Below are 24,328 nucleotides of genomic sequence, written 5' to 3' on the forward strand. Positions count from 1 at the left end.
GCCAGCTATACTCATCTTGTATATAAGAGTCAAATATCCTTTCTTCCCTCCAGTGTTATTTATTGTGTCTAGTACTCTATTTTCTGATGACTTATTCTGTAACTGTGCTGTTTACTGTGGTTTCTTCTTTATTCTTTACTAGCAAATGCATCATCTACTGCCAATTTTTGTTGAGTTTCTGTGTCATTTTGTTGCCTGTATCTGTTACCTCATTCCTCTCAGTATTTATATTACCTTTAAATGGTCTGCATGGTGTTCCTCTGTTAGCCATCAAGTTCAGAATCTTTTAGGATTTTTCCATATAGTTTCCCATCTTACGTGCATCATCTCTATCTTGATTAGCTTTTTTTCTAACTGACTGGGCGAAGTCTGCATTCCCCATTCTTCTGGACTTAACTGCTTCCCATTACATTTCTTTGTACGCAATGGCATGTTCCAAACAACTCCAGGAGATTTAATCTTTTTTTTTCCTTATCTTCTTTATAAAACTACCATGCATCTGCAATGATCAGTGAGCCTCATCACTTTGTCCCCACTGGGGTGGTTGGCATACTGGTTAAAGAATTAACCTCACAAAAAGGTACAAGGTTTTGATTCGCACCTTTGAAGGAAAATTGGCTAAGCTTAAAATGGCCTACAAGAGCTGCTAGCCTAGCATTTACCTAAAAGTTACCATTAATGTAGCTGGGTAAGCAGCCAGTGCGGAGAAATCTTTTTCATCTAGTTTCCTCTTCAGAAAATCTGCTTCCTTGCAACATTGATACAAGTCTGTGGAAAACTCCAACATATAATTTAATGTGGTTTTGCTACAAAGAAGCCCTCTGTGTTTCTGCTATATTTGGATAATCCAGTTTCTTGTGGGGAAGGAGCTTAGGGCAAAAAGTACATGTCTAGGACTATGTGATTCTGATTTCCTCTTTCCAAACATGTGAATCCTTTCTATTTGGAAAACAAACTTAAATGGAAGTTTCAGTCCCTCTCTGTTCATACTTTCAACAAATTCTGAAAATTCTCAAGGAGTCATACTTTCATATACACCAATAATTCACACAATGTTCTTCTGGCTTTTGTTTTCTAAACCATAAACTTTCAGCTATAAAATCTGTATTTTCCCCTCTACCATTTGTCATCTATCTGAGTCTTTGGTTATAAACTTTTTAATTTTGTCTGAACTTCTCTACACTTGTGGCAATCTGCAGTTGTATGCTGGTGCTTCTGAGTATGTAGCATAGTAAAATGGTAGGCCTCAACTGAATACACAATCATGGAAAGACATTCAAATGGCAGTATCAGCTTTTCTTCCGAGTTTGGTTCCTTAACTTGAACAAGAAATACATTTTCAGTTTGAACTTATGTTCTAGTCATTTTGCCTTTGATTTATGATGGCCAGCTCCTCAGTTTCTACTTGTAGCAAAATCACAGAGTCAGTAAGGAGAGGGATGTAACTTTAGTAGCCATTTCTTTCCAGGCCGAGCCTCGACTCCATACTGTAGGCATTTTATGTTTGGTAGACAGCCACACGCCTGCTGTCGGCAGAGAACACTGTTTCTACAAGCAAAAGATTCCTTCCCATGGCAGTGCTAGTGTCAACTGCTGGTAGCCTTATAACTCATTGTTGTTGTTGTCTTTCAGCTTTTCCCGGTTAGGGGTCGCCACAGCGGAACTCCAGTCTGCTAATGATGAGCAGTAGAATTTGACGAAAGCTGAGGTGCCAACTCGACGTTCAACCTTCAATGAAGGCACGCCCATTTACGCATGTCTTTCAAACGCCCGCCCAATCGTGGGGAGGACATGCAGACTCCACACAGAAGGCACTCCCTGCACTCCAGCCGAAAATCGAGCGGGAGAACCTCTTGCTGTGAGGCAACAATGCTACCGCTGCACCACCGCGGATGATTCATTATAACTAGTTATTACTCACTGTTTATTACTTAAATGATATATTATTACACAATATTTTAAACTAGGCTTGACTTTACAGAGCATCCAGGTGGTTTAGCACTGAAAAGTTAATGACTTCTGACCAGATTTCTACAACTTAAAGTTGTGTATGAAGTCCATCATAATGCACCACATTCTTTTACTGTTAATAGTGGGTCCAAACAGAACTTTTAAGGGTACACAATACCAGTATTTGAGTTTCTACAATATTCACTGTTCCATCTATATAAACCAGCTTCAGATCCTTGGAAAGATTAACTGCAAGACTTTTTGAATGTTATTAACCTCTTTGCTTTGAACCTGCAGGACATATAAAGGTCATCTATAGATCTTCAAGTCGAAGATCATTAACAAACAGTGAGAAAAACATACTTATTCTGAAATCACACAAGGAGATGAATACTGATTAGTACTTTAATAAAGCAATAATGTCTGAGAGAAGTAGGTGTAACAGGTAAATCACCTTCAAGGGGTGAAATGGAAAGGTTTTCCACCTGCAGTATCAGATCTCACAACACTAAGCAGTCTTTTATTTCACTGTAACACCAAACCTTTTGGATATTTTTACACTTAGTAATTGGCCTGCCTTTTAGGTTGTTTTGTATTTGTTATTCACGTACATCTTTTTTTTTTAATGTAATATTGTCCCGCCACCAGATGTTTGAAAATTCATACAGAATATGTAACTGCTGTTGGAGGAAATATTTTACATCCAAAACATAAAAATAATTTAACAGAAAACTGTTTTTGCAGTTAATGCAAAAATGACAACATACTAAAAACAAATTGCAGACTAGTCATTAGAATACTATGAAATACAGTTGTAGGGTACTGAGGGAAGGAGAGTCATCAATCTAACAGAATGTAAAGCATCTGTTATGCTTTTTTATGAGGTTAAGCTATCAGCTGACATACTTTTTCTGAGATATGCACTGAAAATTTAAATGCATTAAGTGAATGTGCAGCAGTTTTCATATCATGAACTTGTCTGGATCTGCAGTATTAGTAGATCAATGTACAGATAACCAATTTATTTTAGATAATGTCTTTGAAATAGCAGAAAATTTTACAACAAATGTGCTGACAGCTGCTCTTCATATCTCTCTCTCTATAAGGGCGTTGGACACTGTATCGAATGTACAGTGTCCCAGCACAGAGTACATGGATGCCAACTGGTCGACACAGACAGGGGGTCGACAGGTGTGTGAGAACGACAATCCTCGAGTAGAAGAATATTTCCTTTCCCTGGGGACTGTGAGATTTTACAGTTAGTGTATATAATTAGAAGGTGGTGTGGGGAGGTTAAGTGAGGCTTACCCCCCCCAAAACACTTGCAGTCAGTTTACTCTGCTCCGGGGTAATCCCTGGAGCATGGGCAGAACTTGTCATCCTTAGTGCATTCAACATTAGGACGTCAATCTGTAGGTTGTAGGGACACTGTATGTTTAATACAGTGTCCTACACCCACATACGTGTGTGTGTGTGTTTAGTGCTATTAGCTCTCATTACAAATTTTCATACCACACAGCAACCAATCTCCTTTTCAGTATACCTTATGAAGGGTTGTTCGGGTTGTTCTTAGAGGAGATAGAAAGAGATCATAATCTTCATCAAATATATATACCAACATCAAGGACCCAAGTTCAATCAATCAAGTAATAAAACATTTAAAGGGTTACAAATATTGTAAAAAAATACATATATAAAATATACTATTAATAAATATTAACAAATATTTAAATATCTATCCTTATTAAGACCTAACTTTCTATACTTTAAAAAACATTTAATATTTATTGTCCCATTCAACCCGGGTTTCTTATCGGCACCAAGTTTAACTTGCCATAATGTTTCTCTTTGTTCTGAGTAATTTTTAAAATTACCACCCCTCAAATCAATATTGCCTACTTCTAAAATGGTAAAAATAATATTTTTTATACTTTTCACGTTCAGAGGAGTGCTTAAACAAAGCATTCCTAATGTCTTTTGTTTTTATACTATATACATGTTCCCTTATGCGTTCCCGTAAAGTGCGTCTAGTCATAAGCGGAAAAATTTTGGAACAGTTTGTTCCTTGAATATGACAGTAGACAGCTGGGATATTAAGCACATCATACAGAAGAACTGGAAAATATTGGAAGGTAACAATGATTTGATGAAAGTTATAAGTGTTAAACCAAAATTTGTTTATAGAAATAATTCTAGTATTAAGAAATTACTAGAAAAGGATCATACTGTTGTAAAATCGATTCAATATTCACAAAAAAGAGGTATGCATAAATGCGGTCACTGTAATTTTTGTAAGTACATTTATGAAGGACCTTATGTTATGGTGGAGCACATGAATCAAACTTTTGAGATTCCAGGATTCTGAAGAAGTCATAGTTAAAAAGTGACGAAGGCGCTCAATAAAATTTTACTTTTCCTGGTCGTCCAGTTCGCTTTGTATTTTCTTAGGTTCCAGGATATGTTAATTGTATGACTAATGGAGTAGTGTATATTAGTTTTTGTAGTGGGTGTTCGGCATTTTATGTAGGTATGACTACACGCACTTTACAGGAACGCATAAGGGAACATGTATATAGTATAAAAACAAAAGACATTAGGAATGCTTTGTTTAAGCACTCCTCTGAATGTGAAAAGTATAAAAAATTTCTTTTTACCATTTTAGAAGTAGGCAATACTGATTTGAAATGTGGTGATTTTAAAAATTACTTAGAACAAAGAGAAACATTATGGCAAGTTAAACTTGGTGCCGATAAGAAACCCGGGTTGAACGGGACAATAAATATTAAATGCTTTTTAAAATATAGAGAGTTAGGTCTTAATAAGTATGGATATTTAAATATTTGTTAATAGTATATTTTATATATGTATTGTTTTTACAATATTTATAGCCCTTTAAATGTTTTATTACTTGATTGATTGATTGAACTTGGGTCCTTGATGTTGGTATATATATTTGATGAAGATTATGATGTTTGCTATATTCTGATGAAGTCTTCTAGACGAAAGTGTTACATAAAGTGTGGTATGCTAATTTCATTGGTTTTCCTTGTGACAAGAATTTCTGCTTGCCTTTATTGACCACAAAACCATTTCTTTTGGTGTGTTTTAAATTTTCTTAGTTTTGGATACGCCTTTGTGTTTCTCACATTTACATTTATATATATATATATATATATATATATATATATATATATATATATATGTTTGACAATTACTGGACTTACTAATTTGAAATATAATCATATAAAATTACAAAATGTGTATTTATTTCATAATTGTTGCTACTTCAATTACTTGCTACTGTACAGTTTTTGTTAGACATTGTTACTTTTTGTTCTGCTTTTGATATGTACAACTTACTGCCTCTCTGTTTCAGTTTTTACTTCTTTGTAAATGATTTACCCAGGCATAACCTGCAAATGGTCAGTTGTGATCAACATACAACCAGCATAAATAAATGCAAAATAAAATAAAATGTAACTGGCATAATAATAGTACTAGAAAATGAATGTATTTCTGCTTTACTGAACAGAACATTCTTGAAAATGGTCCTCTTACTGGTGCATCATTCCATTTAGCAAATGGAAAATAAACAAATAAAATAGGATGACGATTCAGTAGTCTCCTTCCTTAAACAGATGCTTTTGTTTTGCAATGGGCACTCCCAGTACATTAATTTACCACTTTGGAACAGAGACCAGAAGGATGTTATTGTTTTATAAGCTCATTTTCTGGGAATTAACAATGAATGGCTAATTCAAAACTAGGTATGTTGAGAAAGGGAGAATGGGCAATAATAGGGAAGTATACACAATTCACGGATGTTACAGTGGAAAGTTTCACCTGAGAGTGAAAGTGTTAAAAATTATATTGCTCCAGGAATGAGCATTACAACGGGTGATACTTCCTTGAAAGATTTACTACAAGAAATGAAGTAAATAACATCTGATTAAGAGCAGATACCAAAAGTAAAGACAATGTGAAAATAATGGAAACTGATAAAAGTTAGGTACAGGACTAGGTACTGCTATGAACTTAATCTCAAGACTAGGGTACCTTTCCAATCCTGCCTTCTGTAAATTTTATTAGCTCTGATAAGCTGGCTTGACTTTCTAAACTGACAATCTGTCATGAATGGCTAAAATGACACAAAAAGCATGACTGTGGCCAATTTACTTCCATAACTGATTGGTTGAATTTTGATTTATTGTAATGGTGCAATAATCATGATAGCAAACAATAAATGTTGACACACATGAAATGTGGCACTGGTTCTAAGACAGAGTGCCTTTTGAAGCTTAAAAGTACTAAAAAATGCAAGGAAGCATACTTAGAAGTGCGTTAATGTAAAATGTGATGAGCAAACACTTTGTATAAATTGTAATGGATACATGAAATTATGTCGATGATGAGACTAAAGCTGTGGTAGTTTATTAGTGTAAAAACACAAGAAAACTGCTGAGGGGAAAATCAAGTAGCCAGTATTTCAGACCAAGAATGAAACTGCAAAAAGGTCTAGCATAGTTTGTCCATTCAATAAGACACTGGCATACTGCTCAAATATCCATGATTTGAGATCAAAATGTTACTATGACCCTCCTGAGTCTTCCTAAAACTAATTATTTTGGGGATAAAAGGTGGTGGATTAATACATAATGATAATGGTTAGCGTTAATATTTTGGAAAAGTGCATGTTAATTCACATCCTGTTACTCTATAACTTCTTAACTTAATAGTAGTAATATTAAAAATTATTTATGGATGTGTCCCCGGTTCTTTAGAGGACAGATTGAGAATACGGTTGCCACCTTTTTAGATAGCCAAAGTGGGACAATTGTGGTACAAACATCAGATTTTGCAGGCCGAAACATGCCCACGGCCAGTACAAGGGACAGAACTTCACTTTTTTGCCTAAATAAAAGCTTATTCTTGTAGCATTTTAGTTGTTTATTCTGTTTCTTACAACATTTAGGTGTTTCAGATACAGAATAACTGTTTTATGCAACTATTACATAAAATATAGGAAATAATTCTGCCCTAATATTTCAGGACAGTTGCCATTCTTACAATTTTTTTGCAGGACACAACTGCCCAAAGTGGGACTGTCCCTCGGAAAGTGGGACTACCACCTAACTGAGAACTATGGGCACGTGTGACAGCAATTTATTTTTATTACTAAACAGACTTAAAATCTTAGCAAATCGTTAAAAATAAATATCCAGTAAAGACCCTTGGAACTACAGTTTAATGACGAGGAGAATGAAAGCAGCATAATCTATTATCGTGTACATATTTAAACACACCACCGAAGAGCCAGTCATACCAAAACTCCACCAGTTTTATCACACCAGAATTTCACAAAAATAAAGATCTAATATTAGACTTTACAAACTTACCTGCCTATACGAGTGTAACGTTCAACTAGTATACGATTTCAAACTTAAAGTTGAAGCAAACAGTACAGGTGCAACTATCTGCACCAGATAGTTCAAGCACTTCCTGATCTTCACAAATTCTGAGTATGTAAACTGAAAACTCATTCAGTCGATCCGATCTTACCAGCACAATCGTCAGACTACTACAAAAGCGCAAAACAATCTCCTTAACCTCCTGTAAATAAGACTGCAACGTGACACTGGCAGCTCCGAAGTGGCCCTTACAACCCGGATAACAGTTTACAAGCTGTCACCAAAGTACCTAAGCACATCACTTCCTGTACAGCGAGCAAACTTCTGAAGTGAAAGTAGTTGTGTTTGACTTCAAGGTATGGAGTTTGTAGGAGTTGTCAGGTTACACCGGTTTTGCGCCTCTCCCAAATTACCGCAAACAACATCCTCCTAAGTATTCTTAGTGAGCTTACTTGTATGCTTTCCCCTACTCTGACAAACGTCAATATGTAGTAGAGAAAAATTAGTATGTAACGAAGACTACCTTTACTTTTATGGTACGGTCAAGGAAAATTAAACAGCAAATAACGTAGCTGGGTGGAAAGTGTAATAAGAAATAACTTTCGTAGAGGCGCACGCAGAAGCTTAGCTCATAACACATACCTGTTGGTATCGAATCAGTTGTTTATACAAAAGGACAGTTGCCTCATATTTTTGATCCGTTCCTCATAACATTTGTGGTTTTCTGGCAAACCACAAAGGACTAAAGTCACTAAATAATGACAGGCATTTGATATTCAGAAAAGTAAATCCTAACAGAAATCATATTATTCTACCAACCTTCTACGTTTGTTAAGAAAAGTAATATTTAAGACGTGTCCTGTCCCTATTTTTCAGCCTTGGATAATATTTTTTTAACAATCTCTTTATTGATATTTCTTAAGCCTCGGGTAATACTTTAAGCTCTGTGCCCCACCCCCCTATTATTTTAGGCGTTGTCCAGATTTCTTGCGCTAGGAGGTTGAGAGGTGGAAGGGGGCAGTTATGGGCCCTACCGTATGTGTAATACTAAAGCGTACAACTCCATTCGTGCATTTTCAAAATTGCCCTGGTGAGGGTTGGTAGTATACGTATAGCTCCATACATACATTTGAGCGTTAAAAGTCATTCTTTAAAGGTTTATTTTGCCAAACTCAAGATTTCTAGATACCATAAAGTTAGTGATAACGAATCTTTGTGTGCATAAAATTAATTTTTTAATCAAGCATGCACCCCTACAAATGTAAAACATTATGAAAAAAAGCAATAAATATTTATTTATTTTTATTGATTTGTTAAGGGGTTGGTGAGCTGGTCCTGGTCTACTGGCCCATTTCAGACAAATCTTCAAGGAGCATGGTGGCTAAATCTAAGAGAAAAATCACAGTTGTATCTTTCGGCTTTTCCCGGTTAGGAGTCGCCGCAGCAGAACTCCGGTCCGCTAATGATTGGTAGTAGATTGTTACGTACCGAGTTGCCAGCCCTGACGCACAACCTTCAACGAAGGTACGCCCATTCACGCATGTCTCCACACAGAAGAAACTTTAGCTGAGACGTCTTACTGTGAGGCGACAACGCTACCGCAGCACCACCACCGCAGTTTGCTGTGCTTAAATCATGGCATTTAAAAGGTATGTATAACTTTCAACCTTTTCATCCAGAATTACAGACAAAGCAAAACCAATTAGGGGCAAATGCTTCTAATTAAGGCCTTTTTTAGTTCAGCTATCCGTCCACAACCCCTTTTCCCATTTTTACACATAAGGTCTGGGTGTCACTTTAACAGTGACAATCAAGAGCTGAGGTTTACATTGTTGGGTGGCTAGTCCTGCCACATCACAGACTCACATGCACAGTCCCACCTATGGCCAATTTAGAGTATTCAACCCACGTACATGGGATGTCTTTGGGATGTGGGAGGAAACCAGTGTAACTGGAGGAAACCCATGCAGACTCTACACAGAAGGCACCTCAGCCAAGAATAAAACCAGGGAACCACTTGATAAAAGGTAACTGCACCACTGAAGGCCTTTTTTAAGTACTGGCACTATTACACACACACACACACACACACACACACACACACACACACACCTACCTTCTTCATTTTGAGTTTTGAAGAAAACACGTTCCTTGCAATTCCACATAGAGTCTTTTTAGCTGATATTCATGTTAAATAATATTAAATTGTATTATAGGTTCATACTAGGCTATCTGCCCTAGAGGGCATTATAAACAGCCCAGAGTGTGTTTGGCTTTAAGCCACCCATAAAAAAAATAATTTTGCTGCCTTTTTTTCGAGTTTAGTATACTGTGCCTCTGTCTACACAGACACACAAGTGATACCCGGGGGGTACCTATGATCTCCCATCCACTCATCAAGATTCCTCTTGAAGAGAGTCAATGAGGATTCTGCCTAATCTGGACTGGGATTTTTATTCATTGAAGAAGGGAGCCTCTGGGTTATTGTCCTGACCCTCCTGCATGTTTATTTCATTTCAGTGCTGAGAGGGTTCAAGGGGCCAGCGTAGGGATTGAATTTTCTGAGGTTCTGCAGTGCAGCATAATTCCGGTTGGACGTGGCACATGGCTTTATCGTCAGGCACAGATCACTAGAGCGGTGGTATGCCACTGAGTAGAGTTGGGTTTTTTTTTTCTTTAACCCGAGCAGCATGTTTGAGCCCTTTGATCTCTTTGGGTCTTTTTTAGGGGGTTCGTTTGCTGCAAGGCTGCTGGTGGTACATCCCAATCCCAAAAGGTACTCAATTATGGGCCTGATGAGGATGAGAGGGGAGTAAAGAAGGAGCCGCGATGACCTCAGTCTAGATGTATCTCCCTGATTGATTAGGTGGGCTATATAAAATGTTTTTCTTGTACACTAACACGTGGTTTTTGTCAGTGAGGAGATTGCTATCAACTCCCCAAGGTTCCCTCCCTAATTACTTCTTCTGTACTTAATGGATTACCTATATGTGGTAATTTGTGCACTTTTTATTTTTGCCAAAGGGGATGACTATTTTTTTTTGGCGCAAGGGCTCTGCTGGGGCTCAGCAGGATTGTCTGTTTCTATGAGGCCCTTTGGAGGATGCTTGTGTCGGCTGGGAGTTGATTATGGTGGCGTTGCAGTCATCTGCAAACGGTGGAAAACAGAATACAGTCCTTTCCGTGTTGGCCTGTACCTCAAGATATATATAGAGAGAGGTCAGAGGTCCTGCTTGTGGGGCGCCACTTGTAACTAAGTTTGTTTGGGAGTATGGCATGCATGGCTCTAACAATTCTAACCATGTCCTTGAGCCAGTTTGCAACCAGTTTAGTAGGCATAGGGGTTAGGCTGGTGTATATTGAGCTTATCTATAATGCCAGAGTGGGGTATTGTAGGTATTGCTTCCCGAAGGCTTTGCGAGGTCCAGGTAGGCTGTGTGGACCACCTTCCCTCGTCCAATGGCCTTGGTGACATTCAAAAACCAGGTCTACCAGGAAGGAGAGGCTTCTAACAAGGCCCGAAAAACTGGGGATAGGATGTCTGTCCGTTCATTAACATCTTTATTGTTGAGGATTTCCAATGATTTTGCAGATAAGCTAGTCAACCAGAAGCTGAAGCTAGGCAGGCTTATTGGCAATAGTTTCCAGGATACACCCACCACCACCTTTGTGGAGAGCTTTCACTTTTGCTGTCATACACTCTTTGGGTATGGGTAATAGTAAGGTAGAGATGAGATTTTAGTTTAGTTTTTGGTTTAGCTTGGCTTGGGGTTCATCTGGGCGCAGCCGGGTGTCCGTCTGGTCCCAGTGATGCTTTTGCTTTGCTTTGGAGGCGAGCAGCTCTGCCTGAGCATCTGAGATGTCAGGGGGGGCAATTTGTGGGATTGGTATTTGTGGGGCTGGGGGGGCACTTGCACTGAAGTTTGCACTGTTGGTGTCAGATAGGATGTTTTTTTTGTCATTTTGGTGATTTATGTTTTGTCACACTAATTCTGAGCATATCTGAATTCTAGACTTTTCCTAACATAACTAAACAGAAAACCTTGTGATTATCTTAGTGTCCTGTGCAATTTCTCTCAATTTTATGGTTCTAGACAATTTTTTGAGTGCCCGTTTTTTGATGCTTACTGAGTTTTGATAATACTCTTTTTGGAATTTTGCTCTTTCCTGTATTTTATCCTATCTTTATGGCTATGATTCCTGGATGGCTGGGAGGGTCCAGACAGGGGGGTCCGCAGACTTGGATTCTACTGGGATTGGGTTGGGATCGCATGATTATTTGGGATACACTTTTGATTCTTAGCATTCTTTATAAAGGTCAGGGGAGTCTGTCTACGGGGCGGGGAGCTTGGGAAGCTTGATTTTGCACCATAGGTTTCTTCGAAGGATTCAGTTTTCACTGTGGTTTCCATATGTAATTTTTCAGGCTTATGGTGTGAATATCCAGTGAGCAGTCTTTGTAGATGTTGTCTTGCAATGGGGAGCATACACTCTTGGATTGGAGTGATAAGTCTCCATGTTGGTGATCTCTCTCCAGTATGGTACAACAAGTTGTTCCATAGCATTACATTGCTCTGATTCTAGACCATAGCATTTGGTTGCAATTCTGCTTTGAGTTTTATTAAAGGGTGTTGGAGCTAGAGTAAGTAGTGAGTAATATATGAGGGTAGTGTTCAGAGTAGCTATGTAATGAATTAGTAAGGGAGGAAGAGGGGTTGTGGAGGGCAGTGGTCCTCAGGAAGGCAGTAAGGTTCCTGGGTTTGAAGGAGTGGTCTTTACCAGGCTACTCAAAGCTGAAAGCAGAGCTGTACCTGTTAAGTTTGCACATGGATGGGTATGGATGGACTTCCATGCTGTACCTCCTTTTGTGGTTGGTGGAGTATTTGGGGCCGAAGATATTGATGGTCCCCTCGCGTGTAGTTTGTGGTTTGGTCGAAAAGCATGTTATGCGAAGATAACCTAGGTCTCCTACATTCGCGGGAGCCATGAGCCGGTTTCTGTTACTGCACACACGTGCATCTTGAGGTTTAGACTTCGGTGGGTTTGTCTTTTGAGCCTTGCCCAGGGTGACAGGTGCAAGCCGTCCCTAAGCTTATTGTCGCTTGTCCTTAGGCATGTCATCCCAGGCTGACAGGCATTGGATGTTGAAATTGATCATCTTGTCTTCATATTGTGGGCCTGGGCTACATGCTCAGAGAGCTCCTCTATGTCTCTTTTCATTGTGTTTATGTGTTTGGTTTGCTGTAGTATTAGAGACTGGAATTGTAGTGAGTGTGGTTTCCTTCTCCTGAGGGTTGTCTGTGTACATGAGGCAGGAGATTGACAACTCACCTTTGGACATGCTAGAATAGTATTAGAATTCCTTTATAATTGAAAACAACAAACAGTAACTTTCTTTCAAGTGAAACAAGGAAATAAGTACAGTAAGCAATGCAGATATCACTGGTGGAATTAGTGTTTCAGGAAATAACAAGCAAACAAGCATACAAACAAAGCTAGATTCAGCAGGCCTGGATCTAGTCTATGCTACAACAAACAAGGTGTACCAATTTCAGTAGAAAAACAGTTCAAATATGCAGGCACTAAGCTTTAACCAGAAATTCCCAGCTCAGAAGGGCAGAGTCAGCCTCTCCTCACTGAGCCCTCAATCAGCAGTTCCCAACTTAGAAGGATGTAAGCTACCTGTCCTGCCACCACAGTGCAGGCCACAAACCTTCTAATGTAAAACAACTAAAGGCTTAGAATGAGATACACCAAGCAGTAATAAATACAACTGAGTACTTTTAAGATGGCCTTAAAAGCAAAATAAAGTAGGAAGAAACACAAATACAGTAAAAGATACATTTTTTTTTTTTTCAGAAAAGTACAAAAACAGTAGTAAAACAATTCACATGCAGTGTAAGCTGGCACACTTGAATATTAGTCCACACAGTTTGAAAAAATGTAATTAAATTAAAAGGACTAAAAGCAAGTGCAGAAAGGATTTATTAGGTAGAATGCGTGTAAAGATGGGACTGGGGATTGTCCTAGATCAAATCTACAGTACTGCAAAAGCCACCAGATTTAAACTACAACCAAGAACAGGGAGGGGGGGGACCAGTTTCAACAAAGATGTGAGGAATCAGAGTGCAAATTATAAAACCAAAAAAATATATACTGATCTCTGTATATTTGCAGAACAGTAAGACAACAGATATCTAAGCAACAATTTAGCTCTATAATACAGAATAATACAGAAAAATATACTCAGCTCTATATATTTGCAGATAATATTGTAAGGCTGTCTCTCAACACACAGGTTCCACTTTAAAATGTTAAAAGAGGCAAAAACAAAATAAGCTAATAAAGTAGGAAGAAACACAAATACAGTAAGGCAGATGAAGTGCAAAAAAAATTTTTTTTTTTGAGATGGAGGAAATAGAGCAGATTAAGATACTGTAGGGGAATGCCCTTCCCAAGTGCTCTCTCTGTACACTGCAGAGGAGATGGGACTGGTGAGATGGGTCAGGAGGAGTGTGCAAGAGATTTATTCCAAAGCCACACAAGATTAACACCACAACAACTGCAAAGATTCAGAGACACACACAATATTTACTGAATGCAAGACACACAATATTTACTCACTCAAATCTTAAATAAGTGCAGAAAATATACTTAAATCAGCTTATGTCCAGTTGATGTATGCAGTGAAGTCTCAGTAGCCAGCAACTCGATTTAAAATGATTACTAGAAGTGTAACCAACACAGATTTTAAAGCTAGCAGAAACCCCAAGCTATTTAACACTTAACAAAATTTCACAGCAGTCTAACAACTAACACACATAATATTTACTGACAATATTTACTCCTCAAATCTTAAATAAGTGCAGAAAATATACTTAAATCAGCTTATGTCCAGTTGATGTATGCAGAGAAGTCTCAGTAGCCAGCAACTCGATTTAAAATGATTACTAGAAATGTAACCAACACAGATTTTAAAGCTAGCAGAAACCCCCAAGCTAGTTAACACTTAACAAAGGAATTTCACAGCAGTCTAAGAACTACTGCAGAGATTCAGAGACACACAATATTTACTGAATGCAAGACACACAATATTTACTCACTCAAATCTTAAATAAGTGCAGAAAATATACTTAAATCAGCTTATGTCCAGTTGATGTATGCAGAGAAGTCTCAGTAGCCAACAACTCGATTTAAAATGATTACTAGAAATGTAACCAACACAGATTTTAAAGCTAGCAGAAACCCCCAAGCTATTTAACACTTAACAAAGGAATTTCACAGCAGTCTAACAACTACTGCAGAGATTCAGAGAGACACATAATATTTACTGAATGCAAGACACACAATATTTACTCACTGAAATCTTAAATAAGTGCAGAAAATATACTTAAATCAGCTTATGTCCAGTTGATGTATGCAGACAAGTCTCAGTAGCCAGTAACACGATTTAAAATGATTACTAGAAATGTAACCAACACAGATTTTAATGCTTGCAGAAACCCCCAAGCTAATTAACACTTAACAAAGGAATTTCACAGCAGTCTAACAACTACCGCAGAATTCAGAGAAACACACAATATTTGCTGAATGCAAGACACACAATATTTACTCACTCAAATCTTAAATAAGTGCAGAAAATATGCTTAAATCAGCTTATGTCCAGTTGATGTATGCAGACAAGTCTCAGTAGCCAGCAACTCGATTTAAAAAAAAAGATTATATCACCCCAGATGGGACTCGAACCCACAATCCCTGGCTTTGGAAGCCAATGCCTTATCCATTAGGCCACTATTAATTAATCAAAATAACTTTTTATAAATATAATGTAACATATTTTAACCATCCTGTGAACTTCGTACTTGAAAATGTTAGTAAGCTGTTAGTAGATGTTCCACATTTTGCCCCATTGGTCCATATTATCAGAGACAGTGTTCCACATATTGGAGATGGAAGGCTGAGAACTATGCATAACTGGATCATAATAATGTTCAACTAAGCATTCATGATGCAGATATTTGCTCTGTGTAAATCATTTCCTGTAAACAGTAACATCTGTTTTACTAAATCCATTCATCCATCCGCAACCCCTTTTCACATTCTTTGCACATGGGGTCAGCATGTCATTTCAACAGTGACAATCATCTAGAGCCAAGGTTTACACCGCCGAGTGGCTAGTCCTGCCACTGTAGTTCTTGCACACCACCCATTCTCACACACACACCTATGGCCAATTTAGTGTGTCCCATCCACCTACTGCATGTCTTTGGAATGTGGGAGGAAAGTGGAGTACTCGGAGGAAACCCATGTGAACACAGAGAGGACATGCAGACTCCACACAGAAGGCACCCCAGCTGATAATTGAACTGGGGAACCTCTTGCTGTGAGGCAACAACACCATCCATTGTACCACTGTGCCACCCTGTTTTGTTAAATACTACTTCATAATTGCGAATATTTAAGAGAAAACAACCCATACAATACATTCCCTGGCAATTACTGTGTGTGGTTATCCTGACACTAAACTGCTGCCTGATTATTGATTTTTTAAAATTTTCACTCTGCCAGTGTTGTAGATCTAATGAATATTACCAGGTATCCCTGGATATTAGTGTGTGCTATAATTTTTACTTTGCTAATCTTGTAGGTGTAATTAATATTTTTGTGTAGTAATTTGTAACCATATAGCTAGACATAGATATGTGTTTTACATTTTCCAATAATTAAAAAAATACAGTATAGACATTAAAATAGAAAATATATAACTAATGTGGTATACCATGGGTAAAAGTTACAGACAAAAAACAAGTATGGAAAAAGCACATGCTGTTATATGTGTACTGCAGGTATAAGAAACAGGCACAAAAGGATTATGCCAGTTTCAATATTTTAAACTGTGAATATTACCTTTGTTTATCTGTCTCTTGGTTCAGCCATCATAGTGATTTCTACACAGAATAATACATAGTGTCAGAAAAGTAAATGAAGCTGTTGGCTGCATAAATGGAAACTGATGACTGTTTCCACAGTGGCTTGAGAATCATATTGTATCTATGTGCAATGAAGTCACAAGTTTTGTTTTTTCACGTCACCATTAAGAGTTATTGTGATGCTTGAGAATAAATATGCTACTGTTTTCTGAGTCAGAATGTAACATGTATATGAGCTACACTAGCCCTATAAAAACTGCAGCAGGAAGGTTAAACAGATTTGTGAACTAGTAATACTTGTCTATGCAATGTATAAAAAATATACGAAGTTGTAAATGGAGACTGTAGCTGCCTTCGGCTGTAAAATACAGCAATTACACATAAAATGAGAAAAGTAAAGCATATTTGTAACATATGAAGTGTAATTATTCTGTGCTGTAATTAAAATGCATGTGATTTTTCCTAGGTAAGTAAGCTAGAGTTGTAAAAATGCAACTAAAAGATTCTGTAAGGAGATAGCTAACTAAGAGGCAATAAACAAATTTACTATTGTGTAAATGTGAAATTGTTCAATTGTAACTGAGACCTGGTTCAAGGCTCCAGAGAGCACCACTGCAATACCAGGCTACAACTCTTACCACACTTTTCGGCCACCAAACCAGGACCGAAACACTAAAGGTGGAGTGTCAATATTCACCAAGGATATTCACACCACCAGGCTAGTTGCCCAACACAATGCGTTTGAAATTCTCCAGGTGCAACTAACACTAGGTAAGACTGCAATCCAAATTGTAGCTTGCTACAGATCCCCCACCATGCCCCAAGATTCTCACTACACCTTTCTAAACATACTGGAAAATATTAAGACAGAACCAAACACCCTAATACTGGGTGATTTTAACTACCCTGCCATTAACTGGGAAAACTGCTCATGTACCAACACCTTTGCCCAACAGTTCTTGGAATTCATAAATTCCAACACCCTGGATCAACTAATCCATAGTCCCACCAGGGGCTCCTATATCCTAGACCTGGTCATTACCAACATGGGAAATCGATGCTCCACAGCTATGGTCACCCCCTCGTTAGTCAGGTCTGACCATAAGTTAATCACCCTTAACATCCACATCCCACCCCACCCCCAGTAAGGAAACCTCCATAAAAAACTTCTCCAAAGCCAACTTCATGCTACTCAAGTCAGAAGTGACAAACTCCATGACACCCATGCAGACGGGAACTGAAAGTTCAACTGCTGAATCCTACACTAAGGCACTGTACAAGCACATCCACTCATGCATGAATCGTGCCATCCCAAATAGAACCAAGATGCTCTCATCCAAAAAAAAGGAAGCCAATCTGGTGGTCCCCTGCCATAAACAAACTTTACAACAAAAGGAAGAAGCTGTTACAGAAAAGAGGAAAATCCCAGGATGCAAAAAACTCCCTTACCAGCCTCAGTAAGAAACTAAGATCCCTCATAAAATCCTCCAAAGCTAGTTATGAAAATAAAATTGCCAAAAATTCCAAAGACAACCACAAGGCATTCTATAACTATGTCAAGAATCTAAATGACAATGCTCAGATCTGCTCTGAGCTAAAACAGAATGGCATTAAATATACTGATCCCAAGGATATTGCCAATATCCTGGCCGATCGATTCAGTGCCAACTTCACCCCCCCTCACCCCCTAAATGGCCCATCTCAATACCGGAAGATTGCCAAATTCCGGTAATAATGGACTCACAGGTAAAAAACGCACTCTCCAAAGCAAAGAATACAGCATCCATGGGACCAGATGACATCCCGGGCTGTGTACTACATGAACTATAATATGAACTGGCACCTCACCTAAGTGTCATGTTTAATCATAGCCTCACCTCAGGTTTCGTGCCTACCGAGTGGCACAGAGCTACAGTTATCCTACTCCACAAGGGGGGATCCACCTTGGATCCTGGAAACTACCATCCCATCAGTCTGACAAGCCTTATCTGCAAGGCCATGGAGCGTATTATCATGGAACTTATAAACAAAGACATACACTGGACCCCACCCAGTTTGGGTTCGTGAAGGGCCGATCTTGTCTCCTGAACCTGATTGACTTCTTTGAATCAGTCTCCAGAGCCATGGACAAGGGTAAGGTGGTTCACACAGCCTATCTAGACCTTGCCAAGGCCTTTGACACCATCCCCCACTCTGGAATCATAGATAAACTTAGTAAGCTGGGCATTAATCCCTACATTACCCAATGACTTGTTAACTGGCTTACTGATAGAACCCACACTGTAAAAGTAGCCAACTCCAAATCCAGCTCCAGACAAGTGACAAGTGGAGTACCTCAGGGTTCAGTCCTGAGACCGCTCTTGTTTGGCATCTACTTCTCTGAGGTACAGGCCAACACTAAGGGACTCTGGCTAACAAAGTTCACAGATGACTGCAAACTGGGAGCCATTATTGAATCCCCAAATGATGTGGATACTCTACAAAAGGGCCTTAGAGAAACAGATGCTTGGTGCCAGAGCCATGGGCTCAAGCTTAATGCCAAGAAATGTATAGTTATCCCCTTTGGGAAAAAACATGTACCCATGAATTACCATATAGGTGGCAGTACACTAAACACCGAAAGTGTGATAAGAGACTTAGGGACACTGGTGGACAGTGGTCTCACCTTTGATAACCACATCGCCACAACAGTCAGGAAATCCTTCTGTGTGTCACACCTCATCACTAAGGGCTTTTCATCCAGAAAAAAGGAGGTCATTGTCCCACTGTACTCATCCCTCATTAGACCCATTATAGAATACAACGCCCCATTTGGTATGTACCTCTCAAGACATCTGCAACAACTGGAAAGGCCGCAGAAATACCTCACTAAAAGAATCACAGGCCTAAAGCAGATGCCCTATGCTGACCACCTTAAAAAACTCCAGCTATACTCTGTCACATATCCTCTACTCAGAGGCGATCTCTGCTTAACATACAAGGCCATGTCAAACCCAGAGCTGTTGGACATGCTACACTTAAAGAAATCCCAATCCCTCAGAGCCACACGCTCCAGGGATCTAAACCTTGTCATCACAATAAACAAAACATGCTGGAGGGATAGGTTCCTGACCCAGAGACTCCCCAGACTCTGGAATAGAGTGCCCATACATGTCAAGCAGAGTGCCTCTTTGGCCCTCTTCAAAAGGAACCTTGACGATTTGATGGGAGAAAGGAAATTCACTCCAGGGATCACGTCAGTCACCCTGCTAGACAGGGGTCCAGGGAAGTAAATAGTGTGAGAAGAAATAGCCAGGGAATTGTTATGGCTAGGCTTGTATAGGCCCTAGGGCTGATAGCCTAGTACCAACCTATGTATCTGTAATCTCTATGAAGATATATAAAACAAATAGTTGATTAACAAAAAGAGGAGAAAAGAAAGAAAAGCTACTCTTGTGTGGTGACTTACAGATGTTTGAATTGTTTCTGCAGTTTATCTCTATCATTGTAACAATCTTCAACAACTAGGATGGTTAGAGTTGCCAAATCTACTACTATTTAACCAACTAACAGTTACCCACAAGATCCTGTATCAACCTAACATACCTATGCTTACAAACCTCATCACCCCCATAATAACCTTAAGGTCCTACACTCATCAAATAAACTACTTGTACAAATAAGTAAAACTAACAATTTGGCTGGTGATTCTCTGTTCTCTAATACTGTGGGTAAAACCTGGAACTCCCTCCCCAGTGACCTAACCTCCCTTTCCTCAATAACCCTATTTAAAAACAAACTGAAATCATACTTTAAATCACAGTGGTTATGCCCCTGTGCTCACCCTGACTAACTACCTCACTTATCTCTGGGTACTAATCACCATACCTGGATAAGCTAGTTACTTTTCTAACAATAAAGAGAGTGTGATTTAACAGTTTAAAAGTGTTATTAGAGATTTCTATGTATGATTAACCACAGCTGATATGTACTAAGATTCTGTAAGCAGAATCACAAGGAATGGAAAAAATCTGTTATGTACCTGGATTTGTAAAATGTCACTTACTGTATATAATACTGTGATTTGTGGAGCTTTTCTCCCCGGGCCTCTACTGAAAATGGACAGATATCCAGTTGGACTAGCCCGGTCAACAAATGTAAAATAAAATAAAAATAAAAATCTCTTTGTTTGGAAGGATTACTTTCTGTTTTGTAACTGTACTGCTTAACTCATTCCTGGGTGGCCACGGTGGTACAGTGGTTAGCGTTGTCACCTCACAGCAAGAGGTTCTCCGGTTCAATCCTTGGCTGGGCTGCCTTCTGTGCGGAGACTGCATGTCCTCCCTGTGCTCGCGTGGGTTTCCTCTAGGTTCTCCAGTTTCCTCCCACATCTTAACTCATTACAGCTGAGTGACATCTCCAGACGTTTCTGCAGTTACACCCTACTGCTCCTCTAGGCGTCAAATATTGCCTGTTCATATTTGCATTAATAATTCCAAAACCATGTTACATACAAGGTATTGGAAAATTTTATCTTGAAGCATACATGATACCAAACACAATTGTATTTATATATGATCTCTGTCAATGGGTATTTGTTAAAAATGTAAGGTGATAACTTCAATTTCTAAATGCTGAAGCCACGCCCACTAGGAGTTAAAGGTGCACACTCAAAAGAGCTCTACTGGAGACATGCTGTAGGTGGAATGGACACTCTAAATTGGCCCTAGGCGTAAGTGTGCACCTTCTGTGGAAGGTTGGGTGCCGGGCTGGCAACTTGACACCATAATATTCTACTGCCAATCATGAGCAGACAGGTGATCCGCTGTGGCGACCCCTAACTGGGAAAAAGCCGAAAGAAGAAAACTGCTTAACTCATTCTTTCCTAAGTAATTATTTTTATTTACTCTCTTTCAAAAGGCTTGTAGCTGTTCATCTGTTTACTTATTTATTAATTGATAAGAATGTGTTTATTTCTTAATGGTGGAAAACGTGCTGGCATCCACCTCTAATTGGCCAGCCTACTCTGCTGCATATTGCCATTTGCTTTGTGATTATTTAACTTAACGGGAGTGAGAACAGTTACTGAGAGGCCCCTAGCATGGTAAACTGGATCTTTGTCTAAGTACCAAGACAGAAGGCTGTAGTGTTGAGGAATATTACCAGCCTTTCCTGGAAGTGTGTGTGTGTATATTACCAGCCTTTCCTGGAAGTGTGTGTGTGTATATTACCAGGTGTGTGTGTGTGTGTGTGTGTGTGTGTGTGTGTGTGTGTGTGTGTGTGTGTGTGTGTGTCTGTGTGTGTGTGTGTGTGTGTGTGTGTGTGTGTGTGTGTGTGTGTGTGTGTGTGTGTGTGTGTCTGTGTGTGTGTCTGTGTGTGTGTCTGTGTGTGTGTGTGTGTGTGTGTGTGTGTGTGTGTGTGTGTCTGTGTGTGTGTGTCTGTGTGTGTCCAGCCTTTCCTGGAAGTGTGTGTATGAGTTCATCCAAAATACAGTTACTGTGGGCAAATGAGCACTGGAAGATACTAAATCCCAGAGGGAGTAGTGAGAAAAAAGGTTCCAGGGAGTTAAGCAAAAGACCCTGCTCAGTGGGCTAAGTGTGAAACCTGAAACCTGTTCTTGGGTATGTGTGGTGTGGACCCCTGCCAAGGGCTGCAGTGCATATTTCTTGCATGTTCTTGTGGCCAGGCTGCACTTAAAAGTTGTTTAGTGATCCATATTTGTGTGCTTTTTATATTTTAACATGTTGGATACCAGGGATTTGACTCCAAAGATTATACCCCTGTTGGTCGGCAGATTTAATATTTTAGAATTGATTCATTTATTGATAGGCAGTGGATGAGATCTAAGCACTGTATACCATATCTACTTTGTCTTTCACATTCATTTTTTCTTATTTTGCCATTCTTTGTCTTAGTTTCACTTTACAAATGACATTTTCCTTTCACTAGACCACTGAACTTTTTTTCATTTAAGCTGTGAATCTACTATAATGAGAGACAGTTTGTCAAACATCTGGAAGCTATATATCCAAAGTTTGCACTGTATCCCTGAAAATAGAATTTCAGAAAAAATAGATAATGCATAATAGGTAAATTTCTATATGTCATATGAGAGGAAACTGTTTTAGACTCATAATGAGGAGAAGGACAATTTAGCATTTATCAAAGTGAAATGTAAAAAATTTTGTGGACTAATGAAAAAATTGCTATTTGTTAGACATTTCGGTGCTTAAAATTATTAATATTTATGTAGCTGTGTAAAGAAATTAAGCTAATACTAAATATAGTAAGTTGTATCATTCATTAGTTGGGGCAGAATAGTATATGGTATCAACACTGACCATAATTTAATATGGGTTTTTATATGGGCAGGTGACAGAATCAGATTTGACTTTGGAGAAAGAAATGGATTTATGTAGAGTGAGTAAAATTTCTAATATGCATTTTTTAAGATAACTGAAGAGGTCGTCATCTGTAAACTTATAACTTTCACTAAAAATAACATAAATGTGAAGCAAAAAGTGAAATGTGTTGTAACAATTGTGATATAGAGAAATATTGCCAGCCCAGCGATCTGGAATTTTGTAAATAATTCTATGTTATTTGTGAATATTGATATGATTTATACAGAACTGTATGTTATGTACTGAGCTAAAATATAACCACAGCATGCCCTGCTGATTTAGAACTGAAATGCATATAAACTATAATCCTGTGCAAATGTATATTTTAACAGTAGAAACTAGAACATAAATGGGATAACTTGCAAAACTTCAAGAAAATAAGTTGAAATTAAGTTGCTTTACAATCACGTTATAAAGGTTCTCAGTTTCATTCTGGGTTAACTTGCAAAACGTCAAGAAAATAAGTTGAAATTAAGTTGCTTTACGATTGTGCTATAAAAGTTCTCTCTCTGTTTCAGTGCAGCACACACAATGTCTATAGCATTGTCTTGAAAGAGAAGTAATTACTAGGTTTAAAATGTAAAAGTGTTTTTTTAACTTTCAGGATCTGCCAACATCTGAGAGAGAGTTTTTTTTTTCACAAAGAGATGTTAAATTCTGTTAGTTTCTGTTTTAGCCTGGGTACTGAAGTCAGCTGACAAAAAGTGATGTCATCCAAACTAACCTAGCAGTAATACTTGATATTAATTTAAGAACTGTCTCAGAGAGAGGCTGGGCATTTTCTATTTTCTTTTGGAGCTGGAAACTACCACTCATCATCAGCGTCTGTGCTTGCCTTGCTGTAAGTAAGATTTAGGGCATAGTATCTCTTTTAGATAGATAGGAATATAGTAAAGATTATTTAGATATTTTCTGTATTTATTTGAGACTGTCCTGCAATGTTGTTTTAAAATATTTCCTGTGATTTTGAACTCTGAAGTAACAGTGTTTGTTTTCTGAGCATTGTCTTGTTCTTTTATTATTTATTATTAAATATATTTAAACCTATCTTTGTGGCTGATATTTGTGAGACGTAATTAAGCTCTTAAGAGTACTTGGATATGTATTTGGTGACACTGTACAGGCCACTCCTAAATAGCCTTGCAAGTCTTGGTCAGACTACCATTTGGATTAATAGTAACATTACGCAGTAGGACTGGACACCCTTTGTTAAGGGCCTTAAAAGTAGCTGCTAAGAGTAGTTGGTGGCAGTGGAAATTACCTTATAGTCTGGGCAGAAGGGGGCATAGCTAGTAAACCTGTGCCAGCCTTTCCCAGAAGTGTGTGTGTGTTTGTGTATATAAGTCAAACCTCAAAAAGTGTGTGTGTATGTGTCAGCTACTAGGGCAGGGACACGAAGCACTAGTTGGACAGAGAGGGTGCTGGAGGTTTTAGCTTGGCCACTCAGCTGAGATCTCAACCCTATAGCTGTGCCAGTGGGGAGTCTTATTGGGGATCTGGAGAAAGAGGGAAAAACCAGCTCCAGACTGATTGTGGTCTTTGTGTGCTGTTAAGGGAACTTGTACTTGTAGCATTTTAGTTGCTGTTTGTGTACTTGTCATCCTCCCAGTGTGTACGTCCCCTAGCTGTTGCCAGTTGTGAGGATTGAGGCTCCTTG

This window comes from Protopterus annectens, chromosome 2.part2 (assembly GCF_019279795.1).
Source record: "Protopterus annectens isolate FY-2018-M chromosome 2.part2, PAN1.0, whole genome shotgun sequence".
Lineage (NCBI taxonomy): Eukaryota > Metazoa > Chordata > Ceratodontiformes > Protopteridae > Protopterus > Protopterus annectens.